The sequence below is a fragment of the Pongo abelii genome, chromosome 12, assembly GCF_028885655.2.
Source record: "Pongo abelii isolate AG06213 chromosome 12, NHGRI_mPonAbe1-v2.0_pri, whole genome shotgun sequence".
Taxonomy (NCBI): Eukaryota; Metazoa; Chordata; class Mammalia; order Primates; family Hominidae; genus Pongo; species Pongo abelii.
In genome coordinates this window covers 102,186,619-102,201,067 of record NC_071997.2, presented here as the reverse complement: position 1 = coordinate 102,201,067, position 14,449 = coordinate 102,186,619, and the positions used below count along the sequence as shown (strand labels likewise).

Genomic DNA, 14,449 nt, shown 5'->3' with positions numbered 1-14,449 from the left:
TGTTTAATCCATTACATACATTTTAGTAGCATCTATTTAAATATATTTAGTTATACATTGATTACAAATAATCATCTACTTATTAAAGTAGGTCCAATAGGACCTGTTATTCACCAATCTGCTACTAACACTTTTTAAAAATTATTATTGATATGTAACAGTTGTATGTATTTTTGGGGGCACATGTGATATTTTGATAACTGTATACAGTGTAACAATCAACTCAGAATAATTGGACTGTCACCTTAAACATTTATCTTTTCGCATTAGAAACATTTATTAATAATTCTTGCCTTCTAGCTATTTTAAATATATGCAATACATTATTAACTATAATTTCCCTACCATACTAGAACTTACTCCTTCTAACTATTTTTGTACATCTTAACCAACTTCTCTACATCCCTCCTGACCTTCCCCTTCCCTTGCCAGCCTCTGGTAACCATAATTCTGCTCTCTGCCTCCATGAGATCCACCTTTTTAGCACCCACATACAAGTAAGAATGTGAGATATTTTGTCTCTCTGTGCTTGACTTATTTTAATATGATTACTTCCAGTTCCATCTATGTTGCTGCAAATGACAGAATTCCATTCTTTTTTATGGCTGAATAATATTTCATTATATATATGGAATACATTTTCTTTACCCATTCATCCGTTGATAGACAGGTTAAGTCCGTATCTTGGCTGTTGTGAATAGTGCTGCAATAAACATGAGAGTGCAGTCATCTCTTTGACATACTGATTGATCTATGCATCTGTTTTTCTACCAGTACCATGTTGTTTGGGTTACTCTAGCTTTGCAGCATAATTTGAAATCAAGCAGTGTGGTGCCTCCAGCTTTGTTCTTTTTGCTTAGGATTGCTTAGCTATGCAGGGTCTTTTGTGATTCCATACAAATTTTAGTATTGTGTTTTCTATTTCTGTGAAGAATGTTATTTGTATTTTGATAGGGATTATATTAACCTGCAAATTGCTTTGGGTAATACTACTAGCACTTTTCTTTAATAAACTATACTTGAAGTAACATAGATTCTTGTAAAAGTATGAACTGGAAAATAGTTTCTCTTCTTTCTAATTAATCCATTTAAAGAGCTTTTAAATGTCCTATTCTTGGTATTGAATGGCCATAGATTAAAGGTTTAATTAGTAGTCCCTACTACTTGGGAGGCTGAAGCAGGAGGATTGCTTGAGCCCGGGAGGTGGAGGCTGCAGTGAGCTGTGATTGCGCCACTGCACTCCACCTCGAGCAACAGAGAGAGATCCTGTCTCAAAAAAAACAAAAAAAAAGACATGTAAAATTCTAATTCTAAAATTTTATCATTCCACTGACTCCCCAATTCATTTTATTCCATCTATACACTAAAAAAATTACATAAGAAATGTAATATAGGTTTTATGTTTTAATAAAGTTTTCATAGTTTTACACTTGTTTTTAGGGCCTGGAAACTCAGAGATGTGCTAGGAGCCTTTTCTTTTTCATTATAAGCTTTATTGTGCTGTTTGACCTTTTAATCTATGTTATTTTTAGTCTGTATGTTATTCTAATAAAAATTTTTAAAAATCAAGTTTCATAAACTTGTTCCTGCCAGAATACATGTTTTTCTCCATATTCAATTCTACTGATTCATATAGTTTTTTCCGATACTTTAATGGGAAAATTTTCAAACATATAGCAAAGTTCAAAGAGGCTTACAGCAAACACCCATACACCCACCACCTAGAGTCTCCTCCAAGCATTTATTCTACTTCCTTTATCAAGTATCTGTTTCTGTTAGAGAATTGATTAGATGAGTGTGATCCTTGATTAGAGATCTTTTATGAATTCCTTCTTTTTTGGCTTGTTTTCTTAATTTGCATCAAGTTTTATTGCTGTTTCATTTAGCTCTGCGTGACTAAGATTCCTTTAATTGTGTGTATGTGCATGTGTATGTGTGTATACACACATCTTCACAACCAGAGTTTCCAGGTGTTTACACCAAAGTGGCCAGTTACCACTATTGGATTAAGTATTATGTAGGAGGGTCTCTTATATCTCAGCACAATGTATAAAATTGTAGTCTTTTTTTCTCTTCTCCTCTCAGGAGTTCCACGTTAATTTAAATGAAACAATGCATAATTAATACTTCTCTAGGTAACAACAACCAAGCAGATTTTATTGGATATTTTTAAAGGCATCTACAAAGTTTATGCTACATTTAAATCTTGCTGTATAACCCTCAAATATTTTACTAAAGTATAAAATAAGCATTATTTTAATATATACCTATATTTTCCCAGTAAATCATATGCCTAAAGCCTATCCCATTCAGTTATGCTGGTCTCCAGAAATAATTGCCTATTGACTTTATTGGTTTTGTCTTTACCCTTTTCCTTCTCATTTATGTTTTTTAAACATTAATTTTAATCATAGCCTTTTTGTGAATAAGAGATTTATTATGTATCCTTTATTCGTTGAAACTTGAATCAGTTTTCCCTGTGTTGTCTGGTACATACCCGTTTCTTAACACTGAAACTCACTCTCTAGTCTCTTACCTCTTTTCTTTCTAGGGACTGCTCTGTAATATGTTATTACTGGTTTAAAGCAGCCCTCCTGACCACTATCCTTTGTGGGGTTTTTTTTTTTTCCCCCATTCCATGTCTTTATCTTAGATCTGCCCTCTTTTTGATTTTTATAGTGGACCCAGACGTTTTCTTCTCTTAGGCTTTAGTAATTCATTCAAATCACTAATGTCTTGAGTGTAATTATGTGCCAAGCATTATTGAGCTATCAAGACGCCTCCACCTTATTCCTATTCTGCTCAACTTGGATTCTTAGTGCCTCCTGAACACATTATGGCCATTCCCAACCAGAACCTGTGCTCTGGTTTGCAATGCCTTTCTCACCCATTCCTCCCTGTTTCATTCTTAACCAGTATCCTTCAGCACCTAGCTGCTTTGAGCTTTTGCTGAACTTAATAGATACATTGAAAATGTGAGGTTTCTTTATATCAGGGTAATTTTATTTTAAGTTCCAGGGTACATGTGCAGGGTGTGCAGGTTTGTTACATAGGAAAATGTGTGCCATGGTGGTTTGCTGCACCTATCAACCCATCACCTAAGTATTAAGCCCAGCATGCATTAGCTGTTTTTCCTGATGCTTTCCCCACTCCCACCCACGACAGGCCCCAGTGTGTGTTGTGTGTTGTTCCCCTGTGTCCATACGTTCTCGTTGTTCAGCTCCCACTTACAAGTGAGAACATGTAGTGTTTTCTGTTCCTGTGTTAGTTTGCTGAGGATAATGGCTTCCAGCTGTATCCATGTCCCTGCAAAGGACATGATCTCACTCCTATTTATGACAACATAGTATTCCATGGTGTATATTTACCACATTTTCTTTAGTCTATCATTGATGGGAATTTAGGCTGATTCTGTGTCTTTGCTATTGTGACTAGTGCTGCAGTAAATATATGCGTGCATGTATCTTTATAATAGAATGATTTATGGCCCATTGGGTCTATATCGAGTAGTGGGATTGCTGGGTCAAATGGCATTTCTGGTTCTAGGTCTTTGAGGAATCGCCACACTGCCTTCCACAATGGTTGAACTAATTTACATTCCCACCAACAATGTAAAAGCATTCCTCTCACTCCACAGCCCTTGCCAGCATCTGTTGTTTCATGACTTTTAAATAATTGCCATTTGGACTGGTGTGAGATGGTATCTCATTGTGGTTTTGATTTGCATTTCTCTGATGATCAGTGATGTTGAGCTTTTTTTCATAAGTTTATTAGCCATATGAATGTCTTCTTTTGAGAAGTGTCTGTTCATGTCCCTTGCCCACTTTTTTAATGGGTTTTTTTTTTCTTGTAAATTTGTATAAGTTTCTTGTTGACTCTGAATATTAGACCTTTGTCAGATGGATAGATCGCAAAAATTTTCTCCCATTCTGTAGAATGTCTGTTTGCTCTGATGATAGTTTCTTTTGCTGTACAGAAGCCCTTTAGTTTAATCAGATCCCATTTGTCAATTTCTGCTTTTGTTGCAATTGCTTTTGTCATCTTCATCATGAAATCTTTGCCCATGCTTATGTCCTGAATGATATTGCCTAGATTTTTTTCTAGGGGTTTTTATAGTTTTGGGTTTTTCATTTAAGTCTTTAATCCATCTTGAGTTAATTTTTGTATAAGGTGTAAGGAAGGGGTCCAGTTTCAGTTTTCTGCATATGGCTAGCCAGTTCTCCCAGCACCATTTATTAAATAGGGAATCCTTTCCCCATTGCTTGTTTTTGTCAGGTTTGTCAAAGATCAGATGGCTGTAGTTGCGCGGACTTATTCCTGAGTTCTCTATTCTGTTCCATTGGTCTATGTGTCTGTTTTTGTAACAGTACCATGCTATTTTGGTTACTGTAGCCCTGTAGTATAGTTTGAAGTCAGGTAATGTGATGCCTCCAGCTTTGTTCTTTTTGCTTAAGATTGTCTTGGCTATATGGGCTCTTTGTTGGTTCCATATGAATTTTAAAAGAGTTTTTTCTAATTCTATGAAGAATGTCCATGGCAGTTTAATGGGAATAGCATTGAATCTGTAAATTGCTTTGGGCAGTATGGCCATTTTCACAATATTGATTCTTTCAGTCCATGAGCATGGAATGTTTTTCCATTTGTTTGTGTCCTCTCTGATTTCCTTGAGCAGTGATTTGTAGTTCTCCTTGAAGTGATCCTTTACTTCCCTCGCTGGCTGTATTCCTAGGTATTTTGTTCTCTTTGTTATCAGTCGTGAATGGGAATTCATTTATGATTTGGCTCTCTGCTTGTCTATTGTTGGTGTATAGGAATGCTTGTGACTTTTGCACATTGATTTTGTATCCTGAGACTTTGCTGAAGTTGCTTAACAGCTTAAGAAGCTTTTGGGCTGAGGCAGTGGGGTTTTCTAGATACAGGATGATGTCATCTGCAAACAAAGACAATTTGGCTTCCTCTCTTCCTATGTAGATACCCTTTGTTTCTTTCTCTTGCCTGATTGCCTTGGTCAGAACTTCCATTACTAGGTTGAATAGGAGTGGTGAGAGAGGGCATCCTTGTTTATGCTGGTTTTTCAAGGGGAATGCTTCCAGCTTTTGCCTATTCAGTGTAATACTGGCTGTGAGTTTGTCATAAACAGCTATTATTATTTTGAGGTACATTCCTTATCTAGTTTATTGAGAGTTTTGAACATGAAGGAATGTTGAATTTTATCAAAGGCCTTCTCTGAATCTATTGAGATAACTATTTGTCCTTAGTTCTGTTTATGTGATGAATTACATTTGTTGATTTGCATTATGTTGAACCAACCTTGCATCCTGGGGATGAAGTCAACTTGATCATGGTGGATAAGTTTTTTGATAGGCTGCTGGTTTCAGTTTGCCAGTATTTTATTGAGGATTTCTGCATCGATGTTCATCAGGGATATTGGCCTGAAGTTTTCTTTTTTTGATATATCTCTGCCCAGTTTTGGTATCAGGATAATACTGACCTCATAAAATGAGTTAGGGAGGGGTCCCTCCTTTTCAATTATTTGGAATAGTTTTGGAAGAAATGGTACCCAGCTCCTCTTTGTATCTCTGGTAGAATTCAGCTGTAAATCTGTCTGGTCCTGGGTTTTTTTTGGTTGGTAGGTTATTTATTTCTGCCTCAATTTCAGAACTCGTTATTGGTCTATTCAGGGATTCAACTTCTTTCTGGTTCAGTCTTGGGAGGGTGTATGTGTCCAAGAATTTATCCATTTCTTCTAGATTTTCTTTCTTTTTTTTTTTTTTTTAATTTGCAGAGGTGTTTATAGTATTCTCTGATGGTTGTATTTCAGTGGGGTCAGTGGTGATATCCCTGTATCATTTTGTATTGTGTCTATTTGATTCTTCTCGTTTTTCTTCTTGATTAGTCTAGCTAGCAGTCTATTTTATTAACTTTTTCAAAAAACCAGCTTGTGGATTCATTGATTTGTTTTTATTTTTGAAGTGTTTTTCATATCTCTGTGTCCTTCACTTCCGCTCTGATCTTGGCTATTTCTTGTCTTCTGCTAGCTTTGGAGTTTGTTTGCTCTTGGTTCTCTAGTTCTTTTAGTTGTGATGTTAGGATGTTGATTTGAGATCTTTCTAGCTTAATGTGGGCATTTAGTGCTATAAATTTCCCTCTTAACACTGCTTTAGCTGTGTTCGAGATTCTAGTACATTATCTCTTTGTTCTTATTGATTTCAAAGAACTTCTTGATTTCTGCCTCAATTTCATTATTTACCCAGGAGTCATTCAGGAGCAAGTTGTTCAATTTCCATGTAGTTGTATGGTTTTGAGTGAGTTTCTTTTTTTTTCTTTTCTTTTCTTTTCTTTTTTTTTTTTTTTGAGATAAAGTCTCACTCTGAGGCCCAGGCTAGAGTGCAGTGGCGTGATCTCGGCTCACTGCAACCTCCGCCTCCCGGTTCAAGTTATTCTCCTGCCTCAGCCTCCCAAGTAGCTGGGAATACAGACATGCACCAGCATGCCAGGCTAATTTTTGTATTTTTAGTAGAGATGGGGTTTCACCATGTTGGCCAGGCTGGTCTCAAACTCCTGACCTCAAGTGATCTGCCCACCTCAGCCTCCTAAAGTGCTGGGATTACGGACATGAGCCACTGCACCTGGCCTTTGAGTGAGTTTCTTAATCTGAGTTCTAATTTGATTGTGCTGTGGTCTGAGAGACTGTTATGATTTCAGTACTTTTGCACTTGCTGAGGAGTGTTTTACTTCCAATTATGTGGTCTATTTTAGAGCAAGTGCCATGTGGCGCTGAGAAGAATGTATATTCTGTTGTTTTGTGGTGGAGAGTTGTGTAGATATCTATCAGATCCACTTGATCTAGAGCTGAGTTCAAGTCCTAAATATCTTTGTTAATTTTCTCTCTTGATCTGTCAGGGGTGTTAAAGTCTCCCACTATTACTGTGTTGAGAGTCTAAGTCTCTTCGTAGGTCTCTAAGACCTTGTTTTATGAAACTGGGTGCTCCTGTATTGAGTGCATATATATTTAGGATAGTTAGCTCTTCTTGTTAAATTGAACCCTTTATCATTATATAATGCCCTTCTTTGTCTGTTTTGATCTTTGTTGGTTTAAAGTCTGTTTTGTCAGCAACTAGTATTACAAGCCCTGCTTTTTTCTGCTTTCCATTTGCTTGGTAAATTTTCCTCCATCCCTTTATTTTGAGCCTATGTATGTCTTTGCATGTGAGATGGGTCTTGTCTTTTTATCTAGCTTGCCATTTTGTGTCTTTTAATTGGGGCATTTAACCCATTTACATTTAAGGTAATATGTTTGAATTCGACCCTGTCATCATAATGCTGGCTGGTTATTTTGCAGACTTGTTAATGTAGTTGTTTCATAGTGTCATTGCTCTGTGTACTTCAGTGTGTTTTTGTAGTGGTTGGTAACAGTTCCTCCTTTCCATGTTTAGTGCTTCCTTCAGGAGTTCTTGCAAGGCAGGCCTGGTTGTGACAGATTCCCTCAGCATCTGCTTGTCTGTAAAGGGTTTTATTTCTCCTTTGCTTATGAAGCTTAAGTTTGGTCAGATATGAAATTCTGGGTTGGAAATTCTTTTCTTTAAGAATGTTGAATACTGGCCCCAAGTCCCTTCTGGCTTGTAGGGTTTCCGCTGAGAATCTGATGGCCTTCCCCTTAGTAGGTGGCCTGGCCTTTCTCTCTGGCTGCCCTTATCATTTTTTCCTTCATTTTGACCTTAGAGAATCTGATGATTATGTGTCTTGGTCTATGATGTACTTCTAATGGAGTATCTTACTGGGGTTCTCTGGATTTCCTGAGATTTGAATGTTGGCCCGTCTTGCTAGGTCGGGGAAGTTCTCCTGGATTATATCTTAAAGTATGTTTTCCAACTCGGTTCCAGTTCTTAGTCAGTCGTAGGTTCAGTCTTTTTATATAATCCCATAGTTCTTGGAGGTTTTGTTCGTTTCTTTTCATTCTTTTTTCTCTAACCTTAAATGCCTGTCTTATTTCAGCAACATCATAGTCTTCAAGCTCTGAGATCCTTTCCTCCGTTTGATCTGTTCAGCTATGGATACTTGTGGTTGCATTGTGAAGTTTGTGTGTTGTGCTTTTCAGCTCCATCAGATCATTTATGTTCATCTCTAAACTGGTTATTCTGGTTAACAGCTCCTGTAATATTTTATCATGGTTCTTAGCTTCTTTGCATTGGGTTAGAACATACTCCTTTAACTCAGTGAAGTTCATTATTACCCATATTAACAAGGTGATATTTATAACAAGGGTTTCAAATAATCTGTATAGTTTTGCAAAAGAGCTCCTGAATTTTGGGATTCTAAATTTGAATACTGTATGTTATCACTTTTCTACATGCCAAGAGCTGTTGTAATATTTCTAGGCCATTTTTCAACACTAAGTTGCTTTGTAAGTGAACATAATTATTAAAGTGGTAAAACAACGAAGCAGAACACTAACTTCACTTCAGTGTATTAATTATTTTGGTTAAGGACCAATAAGACCAAGATTGTGGGTTTAATCCCATGTGGGCCAGTTAATATCCCACCAACAAATACGTTCAGTATTCACACGAATATGACTAATTTAGTACAGACTCATGGTCAGTAGTGCAAGCTTCAGATCCCAAGATTAATAGATGTAGAAAACAAATATGTTTTAATGAAAGCACTTTTTTGGCAGGTTTACTTTCTTTAATGCAATGCCAGAGATATACCAACAAAGTGACATAAATGTTGCATATAAGTTCTCCATAAATAGTATAATTTAATTGGCATGTCATATATATCTATAGATAGATGTATTTATCTACAACAAAACAAGGATCCTATAGATATATATCAATCAATAGATATATATAGATCGATATGTATAGATTGTTAAACTATAAAAACTTCAAAACAGTCCAATAAAGAAATAGTATAAAATTGAGAACAAATCACATTTGGGACCAACTCCAACACTGGGCTGCCTAGATATGATGAGGGGAAGAGGCATTTGACAGACTTTCCTTTTGTTACGTAGGAGACTTGGTTGTTTTTCACCCAGCTTCTTTCTCAATAGGATTTCAGGTGGCAGGCTATAGTTAGATTTAATCAAATAGACAAGTGGATGAAAGACCTGTAGGGCTTTCATTGGCAAATAATGGGGTGATAAGTGTGTTTGAGAAAGATGCTGCTTGTAGCTGTGTTAACAGTGTAGCAGATAGATTGCTGAGCTTTTAAAACCAGACATTTTCTGCACTGTGTATCTTACTAGATCTTTCCAGCAAATTGGAAGATGCACACTAGGAGGAGTTATAGTTCATTCCTTCTGCCCCAGAATACCAGATCCAAAGTATTTTAACTCTAAGAGTTATAGAGAACTTTGAGAAATTTTCAGGAAGCCAGCCTTTGGTAAAATGGCTACAATGTGAATTTTGTTTCAGAGGTCCCCACCTTACCCTTTCAGTAATTCCCATCATTGACTGAGATCCTGCTGTTGTTTGGCCGTCTTAGACTTCCGCCTAGACACACCTGCACTGGGAATTGTTTTGTACTCTGTCCCATCCAAAATCATCACTTCTCTGTCTCATTTCTTTCAGGTTTTTCATAGATTAATCAGTTCCTTCCTAGTGATTTTTTTTCTTCCTCTCTATATATTATGCACATTTAATATCAGCTTTTATTTTAATGGTGTGAAATAAAGGAGTGTTTCTAATGGTGGAAAGTTTAAGCATCATGACCATTTACTTTGACAGCAGGTTGATCCTGGAGTGCTGCTCTTCACACTAGCTCAGTATTAGCTCAGCCCTGGCTTCCCATCCCTGTCTTTTGATTGAATACATATACATTTAGACAAAGATAAGAAGATGTCTAGAAATGGGGATTGTACAGCTTTCTTCCAGGAACAGTGGAACAGTAATTCACAGCATGGATTTGAGAACTGGAAAGAATTGAGTTAGAATCATAATTCCATGTCTTATTAGCTGTGTGACCTAGGGTGGTATATTTAACATCCCCTTGGTAAATGAGAATAATAAAGCTTTACCTAACATTCTTATTGTGCTGCTTCAGTGAAATAATATATCTAAGAAATTTAGCATTAATATATAATGCAACATATGTAAGAAATTTAAAATATATGTGGCACAGTATCTGGCACAGAACAAACACTCAGAGAATTGTTTTCTCTTTGCCACAGAGAATAAATTAGCAAGAAATTATTCAATGAATAATTTTAGAATTTTTAAAAAACCTAGAGTGTCTAGAGATACAATACAGTGAAAGAAAAAGACCTATCACAGATTATAATCATCATTAAATTTCAGACCAGCAACAAAGCAAGGATCCTAAAAGCTTCCAAAGAGATCAAAACCTAGAATGATGTCACATTGTCCAAGGCAACACTGGTAGAAAAAGTGGAGGAAACCTTCAATTTTTGCTTTTTTTTTTTTTTTGGAAGGAAAATGGTTTCCAACTGAGAATTCTGAGCATACTCAAATTCTCAGTCAAATGAAAGGACAGAATAGGCATTTTCAAACATTCAAGATCTCCTTTGCACCTTTCTTGGGGAACTGTTCAAGGATGTATTGTAACAAAAGAGTAAACCAAAAAGGGTGACAGAGAATTTAGGAAACAAGGAAAACAACATATGAATAGAATCTCCAGGATTATTATGTTGAAGGAGGATCCAAGGATGACAGCTGTGCAACAAGCATGTAAGATTGTAGTCCTGATCAGAGTAGGGACATGAAGGGTTCCAGGAAGAATGGTCCCAAGAAGATGAAAGTGATAGATCATCTGACATATTTGAATGTATGGGAAGGAGATTTGTACTTCTAGCAGAGAGTTTGGGGATGAATTAGTGACAGGTCTCTAGAAAATTAAGCAAAGAGAAAAATAAGGTAATTATTAACCAGGGAAAAATGATTTGTGGAATAAGAAATGTAATTGCTACTACATAATTATACTGTGAATATTTACCTGGCTGTATAATATAAACACTAAATATTGAACTTACCAAGAATTATGATATAACTATATTTGGACCATGGAAGAAAATAGTTCTTCTCTCTTTGCTGGGGACAGCAGAAGCACATGTCCCCAAGTGCCCTTTAGATTAGGGCACAACTAACTCTGGCCAGAGAGCAGATGTAATAAGTGTCATTTTGGGGCTACAACAGTGTGACCCTTCAGCCCCCTCTTCCCATGCCTCAGCAACTTGCAAGGGACAGGGATAATTGGAATGCATCCAGTAGCCTGGAAATCTCTTCTATGTTCTTTGGGACTGTGACTTCTTAGCTTAGAGAAAAGACGACTAAGAGAAGATTTGACAGCTGTCTAGCTGTCTTTTAATCAGCATTGGTAAGTGTTTTCTGTAGATGGCCAGGTAGTAAATATTTTAGGCTGTGCAGGCCATATGGTCACTTTCCAAACTACTTAATTCTGTTGTACTGCAAATGAATGAATGAGTATGTGTTCCAATAAAACTTTATTTATGGACATTGAAATTTAAATTTCATAGGACTTCCAGGTGTATGAAATAAAATTATACTTTTGCTTTTTTTCCCTGGCCATTTAAAAAATGTAAAAATCCAGTGAGCCAAGATGGTACCACTGCACTCCAGCCTGGGCGACAGAGCGAGACTCCGTCTCAAAAAAAAATAAAATATGTAAACATCATTCGTAGCTCTCAAGTTGTACAAACACAGGTGGAACTGGTCCATGGGCTGTACTTTGCTGACCCGTGCTTTAATATTTGAAGGATTGTTACCCACAAAAGTTAAAAGCATCATACTGTTTGTTTTTAGAGGACAAACTAAGGAGTGGGAGTCCCAGAGCGATAAACTTCAGCCTCAAATTTCCTTGGGTAATAAGAGCATTTCTACAAATTAGAGCTGCCTGCCAGGAAAAAGGCCACCTCAAGGCATCTCTGTCCTTGCCGTCCTCACACACAGGTGGGAGGTTGCACTAGATGATCTCCATGCTCCCTTTTAATGGTTACATTACAAGGACCTGTAACACAGTTAACATGGGTCATTCTGATAAAACCATTGTAGTGTTTTCCAAAGTACAGTAACTTCCCACCAGTTTTAGGACAGTGCTTTAGAAAAAAGAGCAAAATGTTTGTGTGTATTGCCTTAACTATTTTAAATTAAGCATTTATAGTGTGGAGATTTACAGAGACTACTTGCTAACCTAAACGTGTTTGCACACAGCCGTATTTTCTAATTTAAATTCAATCATAATATCCAAACAGCCCTTACTTAGACCAGCTAAAGGTATAAACTTCATTTTCATCTCATTAGGCCACCTGGAAGCTGCAATCAGTGAGTAGTCTTGACATCAGTAGTCTGTCTGCTTCATTAAAATGTTAATTTCATGGCTTTAATTCCCTTTGTACAATGTACCAATGCAGGACACTGTATGCAGATTTATTCTAAAGCAGACCAATTTGCATATTGTTTTTAGTTTATTCAGACTTTCTCTTTGTATTGCTGTTAAGAACTGCTTTAGTGTTTAAGAAAGTGTTCAAACATTTAGATATGTAAGGCAATTTCAGCCTAAAATGAATTTTAAAAGAATTCTGAGAAAGCTTAATTTCATCAGTGACATAATTCTCACTAAGAGTGAAATATACATTTCCCCTCCTACAACTCTGAAGCTGCACCTTTAAAGAAAGAAAGGTATAATAGCAGTTGCAGCAAATGATCAGAATGAATCTAGCACCTAATAGAGAAATGGATGAGTAAATCTTTTATGTCAGTGGTCCCCAACCTTTTTGGCACCAGGGACTGGTTTTGCGGAAGACCATTTGTCCACGGATCAGGGAGGGAGTCGGGGGATGGTTTCGGAATGAAACTGTTCCACCTCAGATCATCAGGCATTAGTTAGATTCTTATAAGGAGCACACAACCTAGATCCCTCACTTGCACAGTTCACAGGAGGGTTCTTGCTACCATGAGAATCTAATGCTCCCCACTCCCCACTCTGTTGATCAGGCAGGAGGCAGAGCGAGGGAAGTAAAGGACCACTTCAAGGAGAACTACAAATCACTGCTCAAGGAAATCAGAGAGGACACAAACAAATGGAAAAACATTCCATGCTCATGGATTGAAAGAATCAATATCGTGAAAATGGCCATACTGCCCAAAGCAATTTATAGATTCAATGCTATTCCCATTAAACTGCCATTGACATTCTTCATAGAATTAGAAAAAACTCTTTTAAAATTCATATGGAACCAACAAAGAGCCCATATAGCCAAGACAATCTTAAGCAAAAAGAACAAAGCTGGAGGCATCACATTACCTGACTTCAAACTATATTACAGGGCTACAGTAACCAAAATAGCATGGTACTGTTACAAAAACAGACACATAGACCAATGGAACAGAATAGAGAACTCAGGAATAAGTCCGCGCAACTACAGCCATCTGATCTTTGACAAATTTCCTTGGGTAATAAGAGCATTTCTACAAATTAGAGCTGCCTGCCAGGAAAAAGGCCGCCTCAAGGCATCTCTGTCCTTGCCGCCCTCACACACAGCTGAGAGGTTGCACTAGATGATCTCTATGCTCCCTTTTAATGGTTACATTACATGGACCTGTAACACAGTTAACATGGGTCATTCTGATAAAACCATTGTAGTGTTTTCCAAAGTACAGTAACTTCCCACCAGTTTTAGGACAGTGCTTTAGAAAAAAGAGTAAAATGTTTGTGTGTATTGCCTTAACTATTTTAAATTAAGCATTTGTAGTGCAGAGATTTACAGAGACTACTTGCTAACCTAAACGTGTTTGCACACAGCCATATTTTCTAATTTAAATTCAATCATAATATCCAAACAGCAATGGGGACAAAAACAAGCAATGGGGAAAGGATTCCCTATTTAATAAATGGTGCTGGGAGAACTGGCTAGCCATATGCAGAAAACTGAAACTGGACCCATTCCTTACATCTTATACAAAAATTAACTCAAGATGGATTAAAGACTTAAATGAAAAACCCAAAACTATAAAAACCCTAGAAAAAAATCTAGGCAGTACCATTCAGGACATAAGCATGGGCAAAGATTTCATGATGAAGATGACAAAAGCAATTGCAACAAAAGCAAAAATTGACAAATGGGATCTGATTAAACTAAAGGGCTTCTGTACAGCAAAAGAAACTATCATCAGAGCAAACAGACATTTTTTGCGATCTATCCATCTGACAAAGGTCTAATATTCAGAGTCAACAAGAAACAACACAAACTTACAAGAAAAAAAAACCCCATTAAAAAAGTGGGCAAGGGACATGAACAGACACTTCTCAAAAGAAGACATTTATATGGCTAATAAACATGAAAAAAAGCTCAACATCACTGATCATCAGAGAAATGCAAATCAAAACCACAATGAGATACCATCTCACACCAGTCCAAATGGCAATTATTTAAAAGTCATGAAACAACAGATGCTGGCAAGGCTGT

The 14,449-nt window shown here is 36.8% G+C and overlaps 1 protein-coding gene and 1 long non-coding RNA gene across 10 annotated transcripts in view; one reads left to right on the top strand and one right to left on the bottom strand.

The window, feature by feature from the left end:
* Positions 1-14,449, top strand: part of LCLAT1 (lysocardiolipin acyltransferase 1) — a 196,509-nt gene that overhangs the window by 145,566 nt on the left and 36,494 nt on the right. The gene's annotated exons all lie outside the window — the stretch shown is intronic.
* LOC129057730 (uncharacterized) overlaps positions 1-14,449 on the bottom strand; it is a 30,338-nt gene that overhangs the window by 1,779 nt on the left and 14,110 nt on the right. The window lies entirely within an intron of this gene.